Source organism: Macaca nemestrina, chromosome 6, assembly GCF_043159975.1.
Source record: "Macaca nemestrina isolate mMacNem1 chromosome 6, mMacNem.hap1, whole genome shotgun sequence".
Classification (NCBI taxonomy): Eukaryota; Metazoa; Chordata; class Mammalia; order Primates; family Cercopithecidae; genus Macaca; species Macaca nemestrina.
In genome coordinates this window covers 37,727,397-37,749,149 of record NC_092130.1, presented here as the reverse complement: position 1 = coordinate 37,749,149, position 21,753 = coordinate 37,727,397, and the positions used below count along the sequence as shown (strand labels likewise).

The window sequence follows — 21,753 nt, the reverse complement described above, 5'->3', positions numbered from 1 at the left end:
TCCTATCTCAGCCAGCGATACGAAGAACAGAGATAGCTACCATGGTATAAAGAGAGAGGGGTGTTTGCACACCATTCAGAAAGTCAAAGAGGCAGATGTTGGACAAAGATCTTACTTGTGTTTGGAAGCGTAATAAATATGACGAGTTACAAGCAGTAGGCTATCTAAACTCTATTGCTTATACAGTTCTATATCTTCAGGCCTTGGTGTTCTATTCTGCTTGATGATTGTGGGATATGGTTCTATGAGCTCTTTAGAAGGAAGATATTTGGTATCAAGCTAATTTCTGGAAGAGCGAGCCTGATTCTATTGTGGTCTTGCTCCATTCCAGCCTCAGCCACCATTATCTCTTTTCTGTATGACTCGGTAGCCCCCTAAATCATGTCCCTGCCTTCCCTCCACCCCTCTTAGGGTCAGTAGGGTCAGTTCTCCACTCAGGGGTCTACCTTCTTTATAGGAGAATATCAGTCTTCAGCGAGGGTCTTAAAATGTCAATCCTTGCCTGACCCCTGCTACATTCAACTTGCCCAGTGACTTTCTGCTGCACTCAGAACAAAGCCCCAAACTCTTTACATGGCTCCAGGGCCCTGCATGAGGTCTTTGCATGCCTCCCCAGCCTCATTTTGACTACTTTCCCCCAGAACCCTGGCCTCTGTGACATTTTAGCACACACCAAGCTCATGCCCACCACAGGCCCTCCCACCTGTTCTCCCTCCCTGACGAACAGTCCTTACCCTGCTTCATGCATGCCTGGTGCCCCTTGTTCTACTGGCCACCACCTCTATGTCACCTGCTCAGAGAGGCTCCCCTCCCCTCCCAATGTATAACAGCTTCCCCTGTCCTGGTGCCTTGTTTGTTCTCTTTGGAGAAGACTTCTTATCAAACTCCCCGTTGACTTGGTTTATTTCTTTGTTGGCCTACCTTTTCGTGTGTGATGCTCTATCTGTCAGCCACTCCTCTGCCCCATCAGAATGTCAGTGGCTCGAGAGCATGGATCGTATCTGCCCTTATATTGTATCTCCCCTCCAGGGAGGGCCCACATGGGGGTAGCTGCTCCATAAATATGAAAGGAAGAGAGGTAGGTAGGGAGGGAGAAAGTCCCTGGAGAGGGGGACACCTTTCCAAGACAGCCCCATTTCCTGTGAATGTAGGTGGTATCCCTGCTCAGCCCTAGCGTTACTGTGCGAGTTAAAAATAAAACCTTTGGGTGGAGTGAGAAGCCTTTAAAGAGGCTGGGGGAGAGATAATGAGAAACATGAGCCAGCCAACGCAGGTCCAGCAGGATGTGGGACCGGCCAGGAAGCAATGGGATCTTGGCTCCGGAAAAACACTGACTTTGGGGCTGCAATAGTCTGACCAATGCACGACTCCTGATTAGTCACCAGAAGCCTCTCTCTGGATCTGCCGTGTATGAAAAGACTTTAAAGTAGCCAATTCAGGATATGCTTCCATCCTAGAGCAAGACATGGCTGGAGGTTTCTAAAGAGATATTCTTTACAATTCCTAGAACAAGGGACTCCACACCCCTCCTCTGCCTGCCATGGGTCAGAAGAAGAGGGAGAGGCCTGGAGGGAACGAGAGGCCATAAGGCCTTCCTTGGCTCACCCTCCCTCTGACCTCCCCCAGGGCCCATCCAGCGTGGGAGCCGAACCTCCCACCACAGTAGGGCTGCAGCCAGAGATCCCAAGGTGAAGCCGCCCTCCAAAGGCTTGGCTCGGTTCAGGGGCGGTGTGAGGTGGGGAGGGTCAGGTCAATGGGTCGTTAGAAACAACTCGGTCATTGCCTTGGAAACGCTCCCCCCTGCGCCGCATGCATCTGGATCCACCCTGAACCAGCTGTGTATTAAACCCTCAGACCTCAGTGGGAGGTGGGGAAGCCTTAGGGAGGGTCAGAGTGGGACAGGAAGAGGTCCACCTTCTGTATAGGAGAAAATCAATCTTCAGGCCTTAATGAGAGGCCTAACAACCCAGGGGAGCAGCAAGCAAAAATCCATATTCTGGCCTCCCTTGGTGAAAAGATGGGCTGAGTGGAGTGTGGGGGCTGCCAGCATCCCCTCCTACAGACTGCGACCTGGACCCCTTCCCAGAATCCATCTCTCTGTGCTGGCGCGGAAGCCAAGTGATGTGCTCATGGTCACCTGGTGCAAGGGAATATTCTCAGACCTTGAAAACATTGATCACCACTGAGTTTTTCCATATCCACAGCTCTGAGGCAGTCAGGAGGACCACAAAGGAAGGGGAAGAGAATTAACAAGAATCAAAAGAGACAGCTATGCTAGGAGCTTTACATGCCACCTTGAATTTAACCTCCACCACCATCCTCTGAGACAGGAGCTCTTATAGAGAAGGCAACTAAAATGTAAAGAGGACCTGTTCCCCACCCAAGGTAACCCAACAAGGGAAGGTGGAGCATTGGGCAGCCAAAATGCAAAACGGCTGTGCAATTTACCACCTATACTAGCCTGTCCTTTTATCTCTGCAGTCAATGTCCAAATGATTTGAACTCAAAGCCCACTGCCAAGGAACACTGAGCAGAATTTTCAAAAAGTGCGTGTATTGAGGAACCAAACACCCCCTGGCTGGTTGGGAATCCCAAAGCCTTTTTGTGCGTTGAGCAAAACGAATCTATTGAAATCAACTCTTCTTTAATCATTTGTTGGGAACATCTACAGCTTAAAACTGCTGAACAAGTAACCTGTGTCTGCCCTGGGCTTAACCTCTTTAACGGGGCTATTTCTTTCTTGGCTAGTTCTAGGCTCCTGACACGAGGATTTTAAGTGCTTAAAAGGCACAGGATAATAATCTTCCCCTGGAACAAAAGGCTGATAGAGGAACAGCAGGGAAACAGGTGACCTCCATGTCCTAGTACCATTTTTTGAGTTCAAGTACATTCTCATGAACACTTCCAAAAAACCTTTGCTGGAAAATTTGCCAGCAGCAACAATCATTCATATCTTGTTGAGCAAATACTAGGTGCTGTGCATTGTGTGCTAAAACATCTGAGGCACTCTACATGGATTCTCTCACCACATTCTTACACCAACCCTATGAGATAGGAACAAGTTACACTGATGCAGTGCGGGCATATACGATAGACTTTAGATGTATTAACTCACATCTTCCTGTCAACAACCCTAGGACAGAACTGCTGCTATTATCTCTATTTTATGGAATCAAAGAGGTTGTGTAACTTGTCCAGGGTCACGCAGCTATTGAATGTCAGATCCAGAGTTCACACTCAGACAGTCCCACTCCAGGGTTCACGCTCTTGACCACCATGCTACCCTACCAGAGTGCCATAGGCTGTGGCTCTGAAATAGGGAAAGGTTAATGAGAGATAGGTCAGAACTGTCAGAAGAATTCCTGTCTTCTTCTGTGTGAGCTCACTTTCCAAGAAGCTTAGGGCTCTGCTTCACACGCCTTCAGCTAAGACATCCCAGGACCAGCCTGGGAGAATGGCAGTGAGCTTTGTGTGGCCAACTGAGTGAAGATTTAATCCTTGGAAAGAAACTCTCATTTGAAAGAAACCATTCTGAAGTCACCCTGCATCTCTGCCATTTAGAAAGATCCCCATTCTTACAAAAAAACAAAAAACAAAAAAACAAAACCATCAAGGCTCAAGGAGGAATGTTTTGCTCCTATAACAAATACCACCTTATCACCAAAGGCAATGCAGTCAACTGCAAAAAGCCTGGACTGGCCCAGGCAGCAGCTCTCTTCTCTGGGCTGCTGAATTTGCTTGTGTAGACTCCAGGGAGCGACTCTGGAGCATTCATTCTCAACTTTCCTTTAGTTGCTGTTTCTTAATTCTGATAGATATTCTGAGGAAGGATAAGAAGAGTCTTGTTTCCTAGAAGCTCTTTATGTCCTTAAAGGTACTGGTGCAGCACTTTGTACACATTGGTTAATCAATGCAAACTGCTTCCACTATTCCCATCAGACTGATGGGGAAGGCAGAGATGAGCTACATTGTCTGTCTCCATGGGTGCAAGGGCTGGAACATGCTGGATCCATGTCTCCCTTCTGCGTGCCTGACATCACTTGTTTGTCTTTGATGCCCATCAGCCAAAAGAAGTTATTCATCTCTAAGCATGAATAATACCAGTAGGGTGGATTTTTCCAGGCTTCCGAAGCGAGTTCTCTGAAGAGATGACACTAAGCCGACTAAGCCAGAGCAGCTGACACATAGCATAGGGTCCTGGGAACTGCAGAGGCCAGCCCACCTGAGTTAGGGTGAGAGGCTCTTGATGCAAAAGTCTCAGCCTTACTTTCCAGGCCCCTTTCCAGAGCTATAAGGGGTGACAGAGGGTAGAAGGTCCTATTGCTGTCCTGAGTCTTCGCTTTAACACTCCCAACATTTAGTGATTCACTCAGTCATTCATTAGACTGATATTTGAGTACCTACTCTGTGGCACGGCTCTGTCCTATTCACTGGGAATATAGCAGGGAACAAAACAGACAGGGTCTTGTTCCTGCCCTCATGAGGCTTATATTCTAAGGGGGAGAATGGGTAATAGAAAGTTTTTTTTTAAAAATTGACAAGATAATTATGAATTGGGGTAAGCGGCATGAAGGAAAAAGAAGTCAGAGGGGAGAAACAGGGAAGACTTTTGGAGGAACTGACAAGAGAGGCAGGGCCTGAAGGACGGAAAGAGGCCTGCTACCTGATGAACTGGGTGGAAAGCATCCCAGGCAGATGAAACAGCAGTTGCAAAGTCTGAGAGTCAGGAAAGGGCCCAGAACAGCAGAGAAACAGACAGGAGGCCCGGGGCTGGATGGGTGGGGAGATGTGGGATGGGTGGGAGTCAGATGGGATCTTGCCCCCCAAGAGGCCTCCTGTCTACTTTCTCACCTTCCTGAAAATCACCACTCTCCCTTATAGTGTGCTTCAGGAACTCATCCTTGCTAAGCCAAATCCAGTCCCTCTGCTCAAATGGAAGAGAAAGGAATTCTTTTTGTGGCAGATGGGGTATGTGGTAAAGGCATGGCATTTGGTTTTATATGCAGACTTTTTTACATACGGATCATGCCAACAACAGCTGAGAAGCTCCCCAGCGATGGATGTGTTTGCCTTGGAATGGAGTCATTCAGGCACCTGCAAGGCTGCACACACCAAGCTGGGACTCTCCCTCACCTGCAGCCCCAGTCCTATCTTGCTGCTTCTTGGTGACATCATGAAAAAGGCAAATTGGGCTTCAGGTCCTCTGCACTCCTCCTTTCAGCTCCCTCTGCCCCTTTTTGGGCTAGTCTCCACCCATTCTCTCCCCTGGTGCTCTCAGGGGGTCTGCCTGGACTAATCTCTGCCATTCGCCAAGAAGATGAATAAGTCACCTTCTGAATGCACGCCTGCTCCTGCAACTTCAGGCAAAGTACAGGCAGGCAAAGCAGAGGCTAGATTTACAAGACCTTTCTGTGTCCTCCAAATAATGCCAAAGAAGGGGCTGCCTAGTCCACTGCAGTCTGAGCCTGGCCCAGCTGCCCAGCTTACTAATTAGCTGTACTGACAGGAGAGTCCCTATTCAGACCCTTCCCAATGGAGCCATTGCAAATGCCTAGAGCATACTCTGTTGAGGAAGGACTATGGCTGAAACACTTTGAGGAGTGGCCTGGAACTTCACTCCCTAATGGCCATGCAGCCAACCTTGGGGGTGTGAGCTCAGAAAACCTGACGTCTCTCTCCACGGCTGACCCACTGCTGAACCTTGCCATCTGCCTCTCTAGCCCATCGGTACCTTCGTTGAAATGAGAGAACGCCCTACTTCGGATCACTTTCTCCCCTGGCTTTCTAGGGCTCACAGCTTAAGGAACTAAATCCTCAGCATGGCTGCACAGTCTGACCCCGCCTGCTTCCTGGGTTCTGGCTTGCCTCTTTGTCCCTGCACTCAGCCACACTGGCCTTCCTCCCGCTCCTTGGTGATGCCAGGCTTCCTCATGCCAGGCAACTTTTGTGCATGCTCCTCTCCCTGCCACCTGAAACACTCTGCCCCCACCAGTTGAAACCTGCCGATCCATCAGACCTCAACCCAAGCCTCACCTCCTCATGGAAGCTTTCCCGGACCCCCTGTTGGGGTCAAGCTGCCCTGCCATGTGGTTTTTCAGGACCACCTGGTAGAATTGCTGCTTGATTGATGTGTGTACCCCCATCTAGCCTCTAACTTTCATGAAGGTGGGGGCTCTTGGCCAGGCACTGCTGTAGCCCAGTGTCTCGCATGCCCTCTGGCACACAGGAGGCATCCATGCCGAGCTGAATGAACCTGACATGGCCCTCAGTAGGCCCATCCCAATCCCCTGTCCCTCTCCTCTTTTCCTCCAGCCTCCCTTCTTTTATTTTCTTTATATTTGCTTCCTTCCTTCCTCTTCACTCTTTCTGTTCATTTCTTCTTCCCTCTTGGGCCTTGGGCCTACTTATTGTTCCCAATTTGCCAAACCTTTGCATAACGTGTAGGCCTTCAACCAGATCACCCCAGAGCCATGGGCCTAGTGGGGGAACCTAGGAATCTGGCTTCCTACAGGGTTAGTCTGTTATGGTTGCCATAACAAGCACCATAGGCTGGGTAAGTGAAACAACAGAAACTAGAAACTTATTCTCTCACAGTGCTGGAGGCTGGAAGTCCAAGATCAGGGTGTCAGTGGGGTTGGTTCCTTCTGAGGTTATGAAAGAAGGATTTGTTCCAGGCCTCTCTCCTTGGCTAGTAGATAGCCATCTTCTTCCTATGTCCACTCACTTTGTCTTCTCTCTATGCATGTCTCTGTATGCAAGTTCCCCCTTCTTATAAGGGCACCAGTTATAGTAGAGCAGGACCCACCCTAATGATTTCATTTTAACTTGAGTTTCTCTGTAAAGACCCTATCTCCAAAATAAGGTTGCATTCTCAGGCAATGGGGATGGGGGGTGAATTTCATCTTATGAACTTGGGGGTGGACACAATTCAACCCTAACACCTACCATCACATGTCCATTGCCCCAACCCTCTTCGACTCATTGAATGAAATAAAAATAAGGAGGCCGGGCGCGGTGGCTCAAGCCTGTAATCCCAGCACTTTGGGAGGCCGAGACGGGCGGATCACGAGGTCAGGAGATCGAGACCATCCTGGCGAACACGGTGAAACCCTGTCTCTACTAAAAAATACAAAAAAAAAAACTAGCCGGGCGAGGCGGCGGGCGCCTGTAGTCCTAGCTACTCGGGAGGCTGAGGCAGGAGAATGGCGTAAACCCGGGGGGCGGAGCTTGCAGTGAGCTGAGATCCGGCCACTGCACTCTAGCCCGGGCGACAGAGCCAGACTCCGTCTCAAAAAAAAAAAAAAAATAAAAAATAAAAAAATAAAAAAATAAAAATAAGGAAACACTGGACACGTCTTCTGAAGAAATGACACAGGAGTCTGGGTATGGGATGGGCATGACAGGAATGGCAACTGGAGAAAGACACCCTACCCAAGAATGAGAAAGGAGGGTGGTACTGACAGGAGCTAAAACTATCATTGAACGGCCTAGCAGTTAGTTACACATCTAGGCTCTGGTAAGCTGCTAGTTCTGAGTTCAAATCCCCACTCAGTCACTTACTACCAGTGAGGTTTTTCCCTTGCTCATAAAATGTGGGTAATAGTAATACCTCACTTATGGGATGGTTGTGAAGATTAAATGAGAGAATTGCCCAAGCAGAGGGCTTCACACTCTACCCAGCACATAATAACTCAATATGTACCAAATGTGTTGTTATTGTTATCATAATTGGGGGGGGGAGTCTCACTACGTAATTCAGGAAGAAGTGATGACAAAGAAGAGGGTAATTGTCATGACTGAGTCCACACAACTCTGTGTTCCCTCTCATAGTCACAACAAGAAAGGAAGCCGAGCAACGGCCAGACCTGATCTTCTTTAATTGTGGTCTGTGGACCAAAGACATCAGAATTACCTAGGCCCCACCCAGAAAATGCAGAATCCTGGGTCCCTCATGAAGCCACTGAATCAAAATTGTGGGGAGCACCCAGGAACCTAATTTTTAAATAAGCTCCCCTGTGATTCTTATGCATGTTAAAATTTGAAAACCCCTGGACAAGACCACAGGTCCTGGAGGAGCAGAGATGAGTCATGTCCATGAGTAATACCCCATGTCGACTCAGCCCTGGTGCCAGGTAGGCACGCCCCTCACACCTGTTCTCATCACCAGCATTCCTTGGACAAAGTCAGGAGACGGTCTTGAGCAATTAGGTATAAAACAAATCTCTGTAAGTCACATTTTAAATATACTATTTAGAGGGGTTGCATTGGCAATCAAATTGTTTTCATTATTGTAAATTTTACTGTGCTCAGATACTTAGTTTTGGACTATCTATTCTTCCTCTCCCCACAGCTGAGGTTACCCAATCTTGACCTCAGGTTTAGCTCAAGATGACCTCTGGCCTTAGGCTTAAGGATTATAAGGCACCCTGGCCCAGCACGCTTGCTGTGCTTAGGGCTCTGTTGTTAGGCACTCTGTTTATTTTGTTCTTGGGCACCATCTACTACCTGGTCAGAAAAACCGTAGCCCCACTGTACCCCAGTGCCTGCGTTCATGTCTTGCCCCAAAGACCCAATCCCAGAGGCTACAGGTCCTCAAGGCTGAGATTCTACCTGTGGCCCAAGCTAAAGTCCTGCCATCTCTTAGCAGAGTTTCCAAATTCTGGCCTACTTTCTAGGGTCTTCCAATATCATCTGGTGCTGAATTCCTGTCACCAAGCTCCATGTGCCTCTCAGGACACCTCTCATAATCCCCCCAAACCATATACAGCCTACCAGTGAGGAGCACAGGCTCACTAGACAGCCTAGGTATGAAGCTTGGCTCTGCCACTTGGTAGCTGTGTGACCTTAGCCAAACATCCCACCCACCAAGCCTCAATTCCTGCATCTATAACAGCCCCTACTATTATATGCAGGGTTGTAATGAGTATTGAGTGAGGTGATACACTTACAGCCAAGCACAGTGCTTAGACACAGCAAGGGTTCAATAAATGTTGGGGACCAGTTCAGAAGCTGTTCTATGTCTGAATGCTCATGCATGTGAACAAAGCTCCATGCCAAAGCAAACGTGCCTCCCAGCTACCCAAGCAGTGGCACCAGGGGTCACTCATAGAGTGTCACTTTGGGCTTTGGAACAAATAGACTTGTAAGCAGCCTTTTCTCCTCTTTTCTTTTCTTTCTTTCTTTCTTTTTTTTTTTTTTTTTTTTTTAAGACAGAATTTCACTCTTGTCACCCAGGCTGGAGTGCAATGGTGTGATCTCGGCTCACTGCAACCTCTGCCTCCCAGGTTCAAGCGATTCTCCTGCCTCAGCCTCCCAAGTAGCTGGGATTACAGGTGTGTGCCACTATGCCAGGTAATTTTGTATTTTTAGTAGAGATGGGGTTTTACCATGTTGGCCCGGCTGGTCTTGAACTCCTGACCTCAGGTGATCCACCCGCCTTGGCCTCCCAAAGTGCTGGGATTAGAGGCATGAGCCATCACACCTGGCCAAAGCAGCCTTTTCAGAACTCAACTTTGAATAATAATAATAATAATAGCAAATACACAGTACTCACTGTGAGCTGGACCCTGTGCTGATAAGGGCATTACTCATTTGATTCCTTCCATAACAAGGTTGGTACTTTATTACCCCCACTTTACAGATGAGGAAACCAAGGGCCAAGGTCACAGGACTAATAACTGGCAGAATTTGGATCCCAGGCAGCCCAGCTACAGAATCTATGTACTTAGCTAATGTGTTATGCTCCCTCTCTCTCTCTGTTTTCTTTTTTTCTTTTTTTTTTTTTTTTTGAGACTGAGTCTCGCTCTGTCACCCAGGCTGGAGTGCAGTGGTGTGATCTCGGGTCACTGCAAGCTCCGCCTCCTGGGTTCACGCCATTCTCCTGCCTCAGACTCCCGAGTAGCTGGGACTACAAGTGCCCGCCACCACGCCCAGCTAATTTTTGTTGTTGTTGTTGTTGTTGTATTTTTAGTAGAGACGGGGTCTCACCGTGTTAGCCAGGATGGTCTCGATCTCCTGATCTCGTGATCCACCTGCCTCAGCCTCCCAAAGTGCTGGGATTACAGGCGTGAGCCACCGCACCCAGCCACTCCCTCTCTTGAGTAGTCTAAATTAATTATTAAAAAGCAAAGGGGGAAACAAGGAAAAAGTTAAAAACAGAGAAATTTTTTTTTTTTTTTTTTTTTTTTTTTTGAGACGGAGTCTGGCTCTGTCGCCCAGGCTGGAGTGCAGTGGCTGGATCTCAGCTCACTGCAAGCTCCGCCTCCCGGGTTCACGCCATTCTCCTGCCTCAGCCTCCCGAGTAGCTGGGACTACAGGCGCCCGCCACCTCGCCCGGCTAGTTTTTTTTTTTTTTTTGTATTTTTTAGTAGAGACGGGGTTTCTCCGTGTTAGCCAGGATGGTCTCGATCTCCTGACCTCGTGATCCGCCCGTCTCGGCCTCCCAAAGTGCTGGGATTACAGGCTTGAGCCACCGCGCCCGGCCCAGAGAAATGTTTTAAGCAGATAGCATTGGCACCAGGATTCTTGCAAGTGAACTCAAGAAGCTCACTTCTGGCTAGGTTTAAACCATGGTGTATTTAATAATCAAAGTAATTGCTATTCCTTCCCTCCCCTTTTCTCTCCTTGTAGGCCACTGGCCCAGATGCTTTTTCTTGTTCCTGTACCTTGGACTCCTTCACTTATCTTTCCGCTGAGTTGGACACGTCAGCCCAGGCCCATTCTCTGTTACCTTCCCACCCAATCAGTCCCCTCCCTTCTCTGTGGTTGTTTGGGCTGGATCCAGTCATATCTCAAGATGGGGACACCTTGTTGGTAGTTGAACATTTTTTGATTAGTGAACCCTTTCTTCAGAAAAAGTACTCTCACCCACATGTATAGATGTTAGATTTACCTAAAGCATGGTATGCCTATGGCACAAATGACTTCAGATTATTTTTCCAGCAACCTTAAATCAAGGGATACTGCATTAGCCATGCAATGCTTATTTAATGAGGTGGAAATGGGTGTGTCTTCCACTCTGCACAATACCTAACCCCTGGCAGCTAGCACACAGGCTGAGTGTCAGAGGCGTTCGAACCAGAGCAACTCCATCTTGAGTGAGGGCTAGGAAAATGAGGCTGGGACCTGCTGGGCTGCATTCCCAGAAAGTTAGGCATTCCTAGACTCCAGACGTTTACAGTTAAGGAACTAGATCGATAATGTTTCCCACACAGACCCAGACTTGGGGGTGTCCAGATAGCCCGATATTTTGAGAACAAAGGCATTCCTAATTTTGCTTTAAAGATAATAATATGGATTCTTGCAAAATATAGTAATTAAGAAAATTAGGCCAGGTGCAGTGGCTCACGCCTGTAATCCCAGCACTTTGGGAGGCCGGATGGATCACCTGATGTCGGGAGTTGGAGACCAGCCTGAGCAACACGGAGAAACCCCGTCTTTAATAAAAATACAAAATTAGCCAGGCATGGTGCCTCATGCGTGTAATCTCAGCTACTCGGGAGGCTGAGGCAGGAGAATTGCTTGAACCTGGGAGGCGGAGGTTGCAGTGAGCTGAGATTGTGCCATTGCACTCCAGCCTGGGCAACAAGAGCGAAACTCTGTCTCAAAAAAAAAAAAAAAAAAAAAAAAAAAAAAAAAAAAAAAGAAAGAAAGAAAGAAAGAAAAGAAAAGAAAAAGAAAATTAACCCTTTATCACAAGCCCTTGTAGCAGAGCACATCTCCCTATGATCTTTTTAAAATCCTATATATATGAGCATGGTACCTAGGATGGACGTGTTCCTCCTCTTGCTTTCGGGAACACCCTACTCTGTCAATGGAGTAGCTGTGCTTTCACCACTTTACTTTCCTAATAAAAAGAAAGTAAGTGCTTTTGCTTTGCACTGCGGACTCGCCCTGACTTCTTTCTTGCTTGAGATCCAAGAACCCTCTCTTGGGGTCTGGATCGCTTTCCTGTAACAGCAGTCCCAAGATCCTTAATAGTTTATGTGCAGTCCACAGAATGCATGTCACCGAAGTGAGCAGCTGCACTGTCCCGGGATGAGATGTCCCTTGGATGTAGATACAGCATATGGATGTCCGCCCACTATTTCCACTGAATATGTTATCATGGCTGGTGCTACTCACCTGTGAAGTCAAACCACTTAACCAGATATGGCTTCCTTGATCCTTTGCAGAACCAGTCAAGTCATATGTAAACAGCAGATTTGAGAGAGAGTTTAAAAGAAACTCATTGTATTTTCTCTTAACGTTTTGCATACTAACTTTGCTTTGGATTACATACTTCATTTGCAAACCCATTTATCCACACTAACAAAGGCCGGGGCAACAGAAGAAAATCTCTCTGAGTCCTTCTGCCAACAGCAAATTGGTGATCTTGCCTTCAGATCTACATCTCAAGAGGGGACTTTCCTCGGAAGCCCTCAAAGACCAACACAAAGAAAACAAAGGAAAAGGGAATTTGTGACTGTGAATCAGAGTCTCCACCAAAATCCTCAGTCACCCACACTGACAAACAGCTCCGGTAAACTGCTGGCCACCCTTCACTAGACACCACTTCCCAAAGCAAGGCCCACTTCTTTCAGCCCTGATGCCACTGCTGCTGGCTCATAGTTACACAGAGCTGGCGGAGGGGCAGCCTGGCTCGCCCTCAGCCGGGATGCTTGCATCCTCCCACTGGGTCGGGGAGCTAACTCGTAAACAATCGCATCCCTGTAGAGAATGAAAGGAAAAGTACCGGTCACCAGTGCAGCAAGGAGGGAGGCAAATGGGGGTGGCGGTGGCGTGGGTGGATGTAACATAGCTAGAGAATCATGGAGTGTTGGAATTCTGCTGACGCAGAATGAGCCCTTGGGCCTGAGAGGGGTCTCCCTTGGGTCTCTGAAAAGTGGGTACTTGACTAAATGCCTGAAATTTCCATCCCAGTATCTGGAAGGCTGAATTTCTGAAGTGCTCCTCTGCAGCAGCCTTGCATACCTTTGGCATGTAATTGCGATGTGGGTGTGGATAGTGTATGTGCCAGAGAATCTGCCCATTCTGACTCCTTCTCTCCTGGTGCCCATCGGAGGGGTACTGAAACGAGGATGTGATATTCCAAGATCAGAAGGGAAGGAAAGAAGTAATCCGAGTGACCATGGGGCCATGGGAATACCACCCTACCAGAACCCTGAGCGGACATGCCCAGATAATCCTAAACTTCAGCCTGACTTTTATATCAAAAGGTTAATAAAATCTAAGCTGCCCACCATGTGGACAGCTTTTCCAAGGCAGCTGAATATCCAGGCTTCCCAAGAGAGAGCTGGTGTGACACAGCAAGATAATGCTAGCCACTCACCACGGCCAGACTCACCGCAGCTTTCTGCTTCTGCCGAACCACAGGGGCCGCATCCAGCACTTTAGTAAATGAGAAATGCCTGCCCCGTCCAGCCCTGATTCAGGGCCAGTGTCAGGCGGGCACTGGAGGAATGGAGATAATGCGGCGGCATGGTGCATTCATATTTTTGCAGTCTCTAAGCTAGAAGTGCTATTTTTACATGTCTGTGACATCAGCATGCCCTTCCCCCAGGGCAGTCTGCACCACGGTTTAAACCCAGCCAAAGGTGAGCTTCTTGAGATTCCCTTGCAGGAGTCCTGGTTCCAGTGCTATCTGCTTTAAAACATTTTCTTTCTTCTCCAAGTAGCATTACATTTGCACTTGGACACACACACACACACATAACACACACACACACACACACACACACGACCTCAGCTACAACCTGCTCTCTGTTTCCCAGATCAGATGCCCTGATTCTTACCTAAAGAGCTTGTAGGCCAAGGGCTGTACCTCTCTCCACACTGGCTCAGTGCTGTCCCAGGGGAAGCAGAATCCACTTGGTGTCTTCTGCTCTGTGTTTGTCACTGTCACTGTGCTGCAGCCGCCGCCCCAGCAGCCCCAAGCCGGCTCTCTGAACCTCCAGGCTACTGCAGCTCTGAGTGGGGAGAGGGACGGGCCGTGGCATGCACATCAGGTTGCTGGCCCGCCTCCAGATACCATGCCACAGAGCTGGCTACCCGTCCCTAGGGCTGTGTGGGAAATCGAGGTGGGGGGGCGGGGGCAGGCTGGGAGAGCCAAGAACGTCAGCCTCGAGGTCTATCTCCGGTCCTTGTTTATCAGCAGAGGGGACCTGCCTTTAGACAACTGCCCACCCCCACCTCACCCGCAGGGATGCACACAGCTCTAAGCAACCCCTACTCTGGACAGCCAGCAGCAGGCCCAGGAACACAGAGCCATTGGCCAGCCAGGAGGGAGGTAGAGACAGAAGACGGTGGCAGCAGCTACCCTGGGTGTTATTTTAACGTGGTTTGTCTTGGGGCAAATGTCTGAGCCGAATGGACTTCTGGCCCGTCTGAGCAGAATCCTGTTTATTTTGAGGCCTGAGTCGCCAGGGAAACAGCAGGTCGTGGCTCGGAGACTCTCCTCTGGAATCAGAAGGCTGCTGGATGAAAGGGAGGCCTTTTCTGTTCTGTCATCTGGCATCCTTGCATGGGGTGTAGGTGTCTGTGTGTGGCAACGTGTATGTGTGCATGTGTGTGTCTGTCTGTGCCATCCCCAGAGCCAAGCCCTACAAATGGCATTTTGCAAAGTCAATCGAGGCAAAAGCCATCCAGGTTGGGACTGTGGAGGGGCTGTAGAGGGGGCAGCTCTGTCCTCCCTCTCCACTGTTGAAGCCTGTTCCCGTTGGATGAGGTGAATCCTCAGGTGAGCTCAACTTCAGGGGTGGGAAATTCTTCAGTGGGCCATGGACATCCTCTTCAGATTTCTGGCCAGGACAGGGTAAGGAAGGGAGGGAGCTGTCTGGACAAATAATTCTTTGGCTAGAAGGTGGGGAATAAGGTGGACTGAAAGGATATGGATCAAGAGCTGTTTCTGAACCAAATGTAAACATGATTAATAGTTTCCAATAATTGAAGAGTCGCTCCTGCTTATGCAGGCGTTTGAGCCCAGGAGGCATGAGTGAGTGAGTGTGTGTGTGCGCGTGTGTGTGCACGCACGTGTGAGCTTCCATGTATGTACACAAGCCTGCCCACCTGATGATTCAGGTAGGAGGTACAGATCGACCTGTCAGAACTAGAAATATGCTCCCCAGCCTCTACCTCCTCTGGGTGTTGCTTAGGTGTAGGGAGGATGGAAGTGCAGTCTGTTCCCCATATTCCCCACAGAGCATGGGGGTATGGGAAGACATTCATGTGCCTTCTGAAGGGATGAGCCTTGGAGAAGGAGCTCGTGTCCTGTAAAGAGCTAGAGGCTCAATCATCACAGAACTCCAATCACGGATAAGCAGCAGCTCCCAAAAGGGACTCGAATGTACAGAAAATGTTGATTTCTTGAGACCCTCTTAACTGGAACCCTCATGAACTACCACTTCTACACATGCAAAGGATACTGATAATTTGCTTTAAAACATAATAATCTTCCTGAGTATCTGCAAGCTTCCAGAGGACCTTCTGAATCATTAAAAAAAAATTTCGGACAATGGATTTCCAAGTATTAAAGAATCATTATGCTAGATGTAGGATGCATGTTAACCCTTTTTAACTACGTGAAATGATAGACTTGAAAGTTAGAAAATACCCAAAAAACCCTAAGGACAGAGATGCAGACTCAGAGACTCACTCAGGTGGTACCCTTAGTTAAAGTCCTCGTTGTGACTAAAACCAGGTCTCCCTGCTTTAGGTTAACCCCGGGTTAACCTGCCTGCACTGTGTGGTTGGCCATTGTTGGGCAATTCAGCCCAAGGGCTCCAGATTCCTTCCCTTCTAGTGGAAATTAATAAGACTTTCCTACTCATATCTTCCCTGCAAACTCACAGGATTATCATGACAATCAAATGTGTCCAAGTATGTTTGAGCACCTTGAACGCGGGAAATGCAAGTCATTATTTTAGTTTGTTTGATTTATCCATTGTGTCCAGTTATGAAACCCTGTTTAAACACACACACTCACACACACACACACACACACAGCTTTTAGGCAAATATAATCCCTAGCTACTGACATATGCTAATTTATCTACTGCATAGTGGGTGTCTGGCAATATTACTGTCCAAATACTATCCAAATACCTCAGTTCGCTAAGGTATTTACTGTAATATAATTCCCCCCAATGTTGAAATTTTTTGAAATTTCATTTTAATATCCTTCAATTTCTACATTTATTTCAACTTCTGTTAGTATCTAGATTTACCTTTTTAATAACATCCATTGAGATGTTTCCCAGTCCAGAGACATGCCCACGTGAATGCTTTTCAGCCCCACTGTTATTTAGAGTAGGAAGGGACTTTGCCATGACCTAGTCGAAAAGTCTGGTCTCAGAATAGCCCTCCAGCTCTGTGCCTGGAAATAGTCGGTGGAAATAATAGCCGTCGAAGCTGCTTATTAAGCATCCACAATATGCTAGATTGTATGCAGAACATGTAACAGAAATCATGTCTTCCTCCAGAGCTCTTCCACCACTTTAAAAGCCATTTCTGTCCTGATAAAACTTTGTAAGAGAGGCTGCTAGTACTGCAGAGGGGTCCTCTGAGAAAGGAAGGAAATGACAGGTTTGGAGAACCAAAAAAATCCTAGAAGGTTTATCCACAGAGATGTGGGCTTGCCCCGGAGTCATCCACATCTAAAATGTTGTGGCTGTTGCCAGAGGTGAGATTTTTCCTTCCACATCCTAACAGATGGACTCAATACAGAGCACTTAGGCAGCTGCTATTACAGAAAGTGACTCTACACCTCTCCTTTAGAAGGGCGATAAAGGTAGAATGTGGTGGTTCCGTGGTTTTGCTTATTTTGTGCTCAGTGCCTCTGACAATCAGACATATAACTATCACATTTTATCTGTACCAGCATGAAAGAAGCAGAGCATTATTGAATCAACAGGGTTCAAAATGCCCCCAATATATACATTTTTGTTTTCTCTCTCTCCAGGCAGAACATAAGCCCTGGCGTCTTGTCCTTGATTCTTGAGAATGACATTCAATATTTGCTTTAAAATTTCCCCTTCATTCATCCTGTTTACACAAACGATACAGTTATATGAAACACACACCAGACACATTGCATTTTCTTTCTAATCTCATTTGACCTTGTTCAGGCACAACAAATCTTATTCAGCTGACGGGGGAAATTGGATGCTGCATGCCACTCTCTCCCTCCAGCAACACATTTCCTCTGTTTATGCCCAATCAGGCAGTTAAATGAAGGGCGCCCTGGTCTCACGGTGAAGCAAGCACCACGATGACAGAGGGCAGTGGGAAATGCAGCAGACATTCATGGGAAATTGTATTCGTTGCTCAAGGAGACTGGCCAGCCACAAACATCACCAGAGCTGCAGGACTGAAGCTGGGTCCAATGGCCCTCAAGAAGGAAGGTACCTCACTCTGATCCCACTGAAATCCAATCACAGGTGCTTGCGCCCCGCTGGTTAGCCTGACTCTTCAGCAACCTCAGGGGAGGATGCTTGGGAAGCGTCCTACCCATGCGAGCTGGGTTTCCTCTCCTCTGATATTGATTGCCTGTTGCCTATTCTACTGTGTTTTCCTCGATCCTGGCTTTTTAATTTTAAAATATTATACCTTTACAAAAAACGAACACTCTGTGCACATGATAACACAGCACCCAAAGGTATAAAATGACCCTCACTAGCCCTCTTTTCTCCAAAGATAACCACTATTCACTTTGAATGTATGGATCCTTTCAGGAAAAAAAAACTGTCTTTGTACCCTGAATATGTGTATGCTAAAAACACACATTACTATGCACAATGTCCTGTGTAATTGTTTGTTTGTTTTTCACTTAATAATAGATGTTTGCACATTGGTCTAGTTCATCCAAGCACCAAATTTCTTGCCTGATTTATTGAGGTATCTTCCTAATTGGCCTCCCTGCTCTACCCTAACCCTCTACAGTTCATTTCAGAAGGATCCTGCTAAAAGGTAAATCAGATCATGTCCCTATTTGTTCAGAACTGTCCAGGGCTTTTCCTTTGCACTAGGAACAAAAGCTAAGCTCACTACCACCACCTGCCTCTGCAAGTTCACCCCCAACATACTCATTGCTCACTGTGCTCCAGTCACCTGCTCCTCCTATGGGCCAGGCTTGGTCCTAGCTCAGGGTCTTCGTACTTCCCATTCCCTCTGCCCAGAATTATGCATTTATTTTCTGCCTCTAGGTTATTTGCCTGGCTTACTCTTTCCTGTTATTCTTGTCTCAGCTCAGGCCACCTGTACCCTGACCACCTGTTCTAAATCAGCCCCTTATCACTGTCTTTCACATCTCCCACTTTCTTTTTCCTCATAATTCTTACTACTTTCTCAAAATTATTGTATTCATAAAATGTTTACTTAGGCCAGGTGCGGTGGCTCATGCCTGTAATCCCAGCACTTTGGGAGGCCGACGCGGGTGGATCACCTGACGTCAGGAGTTCGAGACCAGCCTAGCCAACACGGTGAAAGCCCGTCTCTACTAAAAATTACAAAAATTAACCGGGCATGGTGGCTGGCATCTGTAACCCTAGCTACTCAGGAGGCCGAGGCAGGAGAATTGCTTGAACCCGGGAGGCGGAGGTTGCAGTGAGCCCGGATAGTGCCACTGCACTCCAACCTGTGCGATAGAGTGAGACTCTGTCTCAAATAAATAAAATAAAAAATAAAATAAAGTAAAAATAAATAAAATATTTACTTACTTGTCCTCTGTCTCCCCTTGCACATACACTGGAATACAAATTCCATAAGGAGAGCAGGGGCTTTGTCTTCTCACTGTTATATACTCAGTACCGAGACCAGTGGTCCTCAAGCTCGAGTGTGCACTGGAATCACCTGGCGGATTTGTTAAAATACAGATGCTGGGCCCCAACCTCAGAGTTTCTAATTCAGCAGATCTGGGGTGGGCCTACCGAAATAGAGTTTATATTTCTAACAAGTTTCTAGCTGCTGCTGCTGCTGCTGGTCCAGGAACTGCATTTTGAGAGCTACCAGTCTAGACGATACCTGGCATACAGTGGGTGTTGCATATATATTTATTACGTGAATGCACGAGCCTGCACATAGGCTCTGCCACCATTTTTGTCATGGCAGTTTTGTTTTCGGTTCATCATTTATTTATATTTATGGGACTACAGGCTGTGAACCTTTTGCCTCCTCAAAGTCGTCGTGACAGGAAGGCCCCAAGTTTTGCCAGGTAAAATGGTGCACCATCTCCATTGGTTTGTCAGTTGATGATTAAAAACCTAAAGCTTAGGCCAGGTGCAGTGGCTCACGCTGTAATCCCAGCACTTTGGGAGGCCGAAGCAGGCAGATTGCTTGAGTCCAGGAGTTCAAGACCAGCCTGGGCAACATGGTGAAACCCCATCTTTACAAAAAAACCCACAAAAATTAGCTGGGTGTGGTGACGTGTGCCTGTGGTCACAGCTACATGGAAGGCTGAGGTGGGAGGATCGCTTGAGCCCAGGAGGCGGAGGTTGCAGTGAGCTAAGGTCACACTACTGCACTCCAGCCTGGATGACAGAGAGAGAACCTGTCTCAAAAAGAACAACAGCGGCAACAACAAACTAAAGCTTTATAGACCCAAGAGGAACCAGTGAGAGACTTTTCATTCTCTGCCTCAGCAGAACATCAAACCAAAAGATGGTGCAACTCTCACTTGACATGTGACAGAGAACAGAGTGAGCTCTCAGGCCTCCCCTGTAATGATTTAACAGCTATCCTGTTGGTTTAGATTGGGTCTTGGTATACTGCAGTGTATGCAACATAACCCCAAGCAGGTTATGAAATATAGAGAGCCCACTGGTTTTCCTGAGTCACAAAACCTCTTGAAAATCTTGACAAGATCTATAGCCGTATTCCCTAGGACACACACACACACACACACACACACACACACACACACACACACACACAGTTTTACATTTAATTTCAGGAAGTTACAAGACGCCCCAAGCACATTTTAACCCCAAGTTAAGAACTTCTGGTATAATAATTATCTGGCTATTTGGCAAAAACAAACAAACTAACAAACCCAATCTGGATCCCCAGTTTCTTATTTAAATTCCTGATGAATCAGAGGTTTAAGTGTAAAGAGACAAGCCTTAGAGGAAAACATTAGTTAATAAGATTTATAATCTTAGAATGGGAAACACTTTTTGAAGCATGATTTAAAACCCAGAAGTGAAAATAAAGTAGTGAGATTGATTCCAAAAGATCTAAAATGCCTGTCCAGGAAAGAGGAAAAAAACTCTCCTGGTTTAGACTCTGAGGAGAAATTAATTGATCCTATCTTTTCCATCTATCTTCTTCCCAGTGGAATTGTGTGAGTGACCTATGGCCAGGCTCTATGGAACAAGACAAGCTTATCAGAGCTTACAGGGTGAGATCATATCCTTTGGCAAAGCCCTGTCACTGGGTTAATTATTTCAATAGTAGTGGTTTGGGTTTTTTAAATTATTTATTTATATTTTTTATTTTGTGAGACAGAGTATTGCTCTGTCGCCCAGGCTGGAGTGCCGTGGCGTGATCTTGGCTCACTGCAACCTCCACCTCCCAGGTTCAAGTGATTCTCCTGCCTCAGCCTCCCAAGTAGCTGGGATTACAGGTGTGCGCCACCACTCCCGGCTAATTTTTGTATTTTTAGTAGAGACAGGGTTTCACTACATTGGCCAGGCTGGTTTGGGGTTTTAAATGACTTTATTGAGATATACTTCACATACTCTGAAGTTCACCCATTTAAAGTGTACAATTAAGTGGTTTTGGTATATTCACAAAGTTGTGCAGCCATCACAACTATAATTTTAGAATATTTTTGTCACCCCCCCAAAGAAACCCCATACCCATTAGCAGTTCATTCCCCATTCCTCCCTCCTGCCAGGCCTAAGCAACCACTCCTCTACTTTCTGTCTGTATAGATTTTCCCATTCTGGCCGTTTCATATCAATGGAATCATAAAACATGAGCCTTTTTCCTTTAGTGTGATGTCCTCAAGGTTCTTCTGTATTGGAGCACATATCAAAATTTCTTTCCTTTTTTTTTTTTTTTTTTTTTTTTGTTTCTTGAGACGGAATCTTGCTCTGTCACCCAGGCTGGAGTGCAGTGGCACGATCTCGGCTCACTGCAAGCTCCGCCTCCCGGGTTCACGCCATTCTCCTGCCTCAGCTTCCCGAGTAGCTGGGACTACAGGCGCCTGCCACCACGCCCGGCTAATTTTTTGTATTTTTAGCAGAGACGGGGTTTTACCGTGTTAGCCTGGATGGTCTCGATCTCCTGACCTTGTGATCTGCCCACCTCGGCCTCCCAAAGTGCTGGGATTACAGGCATGAGCCACCACGCCCAGCCCAATTTCTTTCCTTTTTATTGCTGAGTAATATTTCATTGCATGAACACACCACATTTTATTTCTCCATTCATCAGCTGATGAACATTTGGGGTGTTTCTTCTGTTTGGCTATTATTATAATGTTGTTATTCATGGGCGAGTTTTTGTGTGAACATGTGTTCATTTCTCTTGGGTCTAGCAGTGTTTTTTTTTTTTCTCTTAAAGATTTACCCAAAGAATTTATATCTATCTATCTATCTATCTATCTATCTATCTATCTATCTATCTATCTATCTATCTCTGTCTGTCTGTCTGTCTGTCTGTTGGTCTATCTGCCTTTCTGTCTGTATATATGTATTCCTCCCACCCTGCCCACCATCATAACCTCATGGAGAACCAAGCAGATATGGGTTCTAAAGA

General features: G+C 47.1%; 2 protein-coding genes across 12 annotated transcripts in view; one reads left to right on the top strand and one right to left on the bottom strand.

Annotated features, from left to right (window-relative positions):
• LOC105466962 (Rho GTPase activating protein 26) overlaps window positions 1–21,753 on the top strand; it is a 907,509-nt gene that overhangs the window by 346,070 nt on the left and 539,686 nt on the right. The window lies entirely within an intron of this gene.
• Window positions 1–21,753, bottom strand: part of LOC105466960 (fibroblast growth factor 1) — a 111,933-nt gene that overhangs the window by 83,333 nt on the left and 6,847 nt on the right. For 3 of the 10 annotated variants that reach the window (XM_011716187.3, XM_071097782.1, XM_011716180.2), the window contains one exon: window positions 13,794–13,967. The exons of 4 other annotated variants lie outside the window; for them this stretch is intronic. The gene's annotated coding sequence lies outside the window, so the exon portion shown is untranslated. Of the gene's footprint in view, window positions 1–13,330; window positions 13,650–13,793; window positions 13,968–21,753 lie in introns of those variants that run through there. 3 more of the 10 variants (XM_071097785.1, XM_071097781.1, XM_024788162.2) reach the window with 3 other exon arrangements.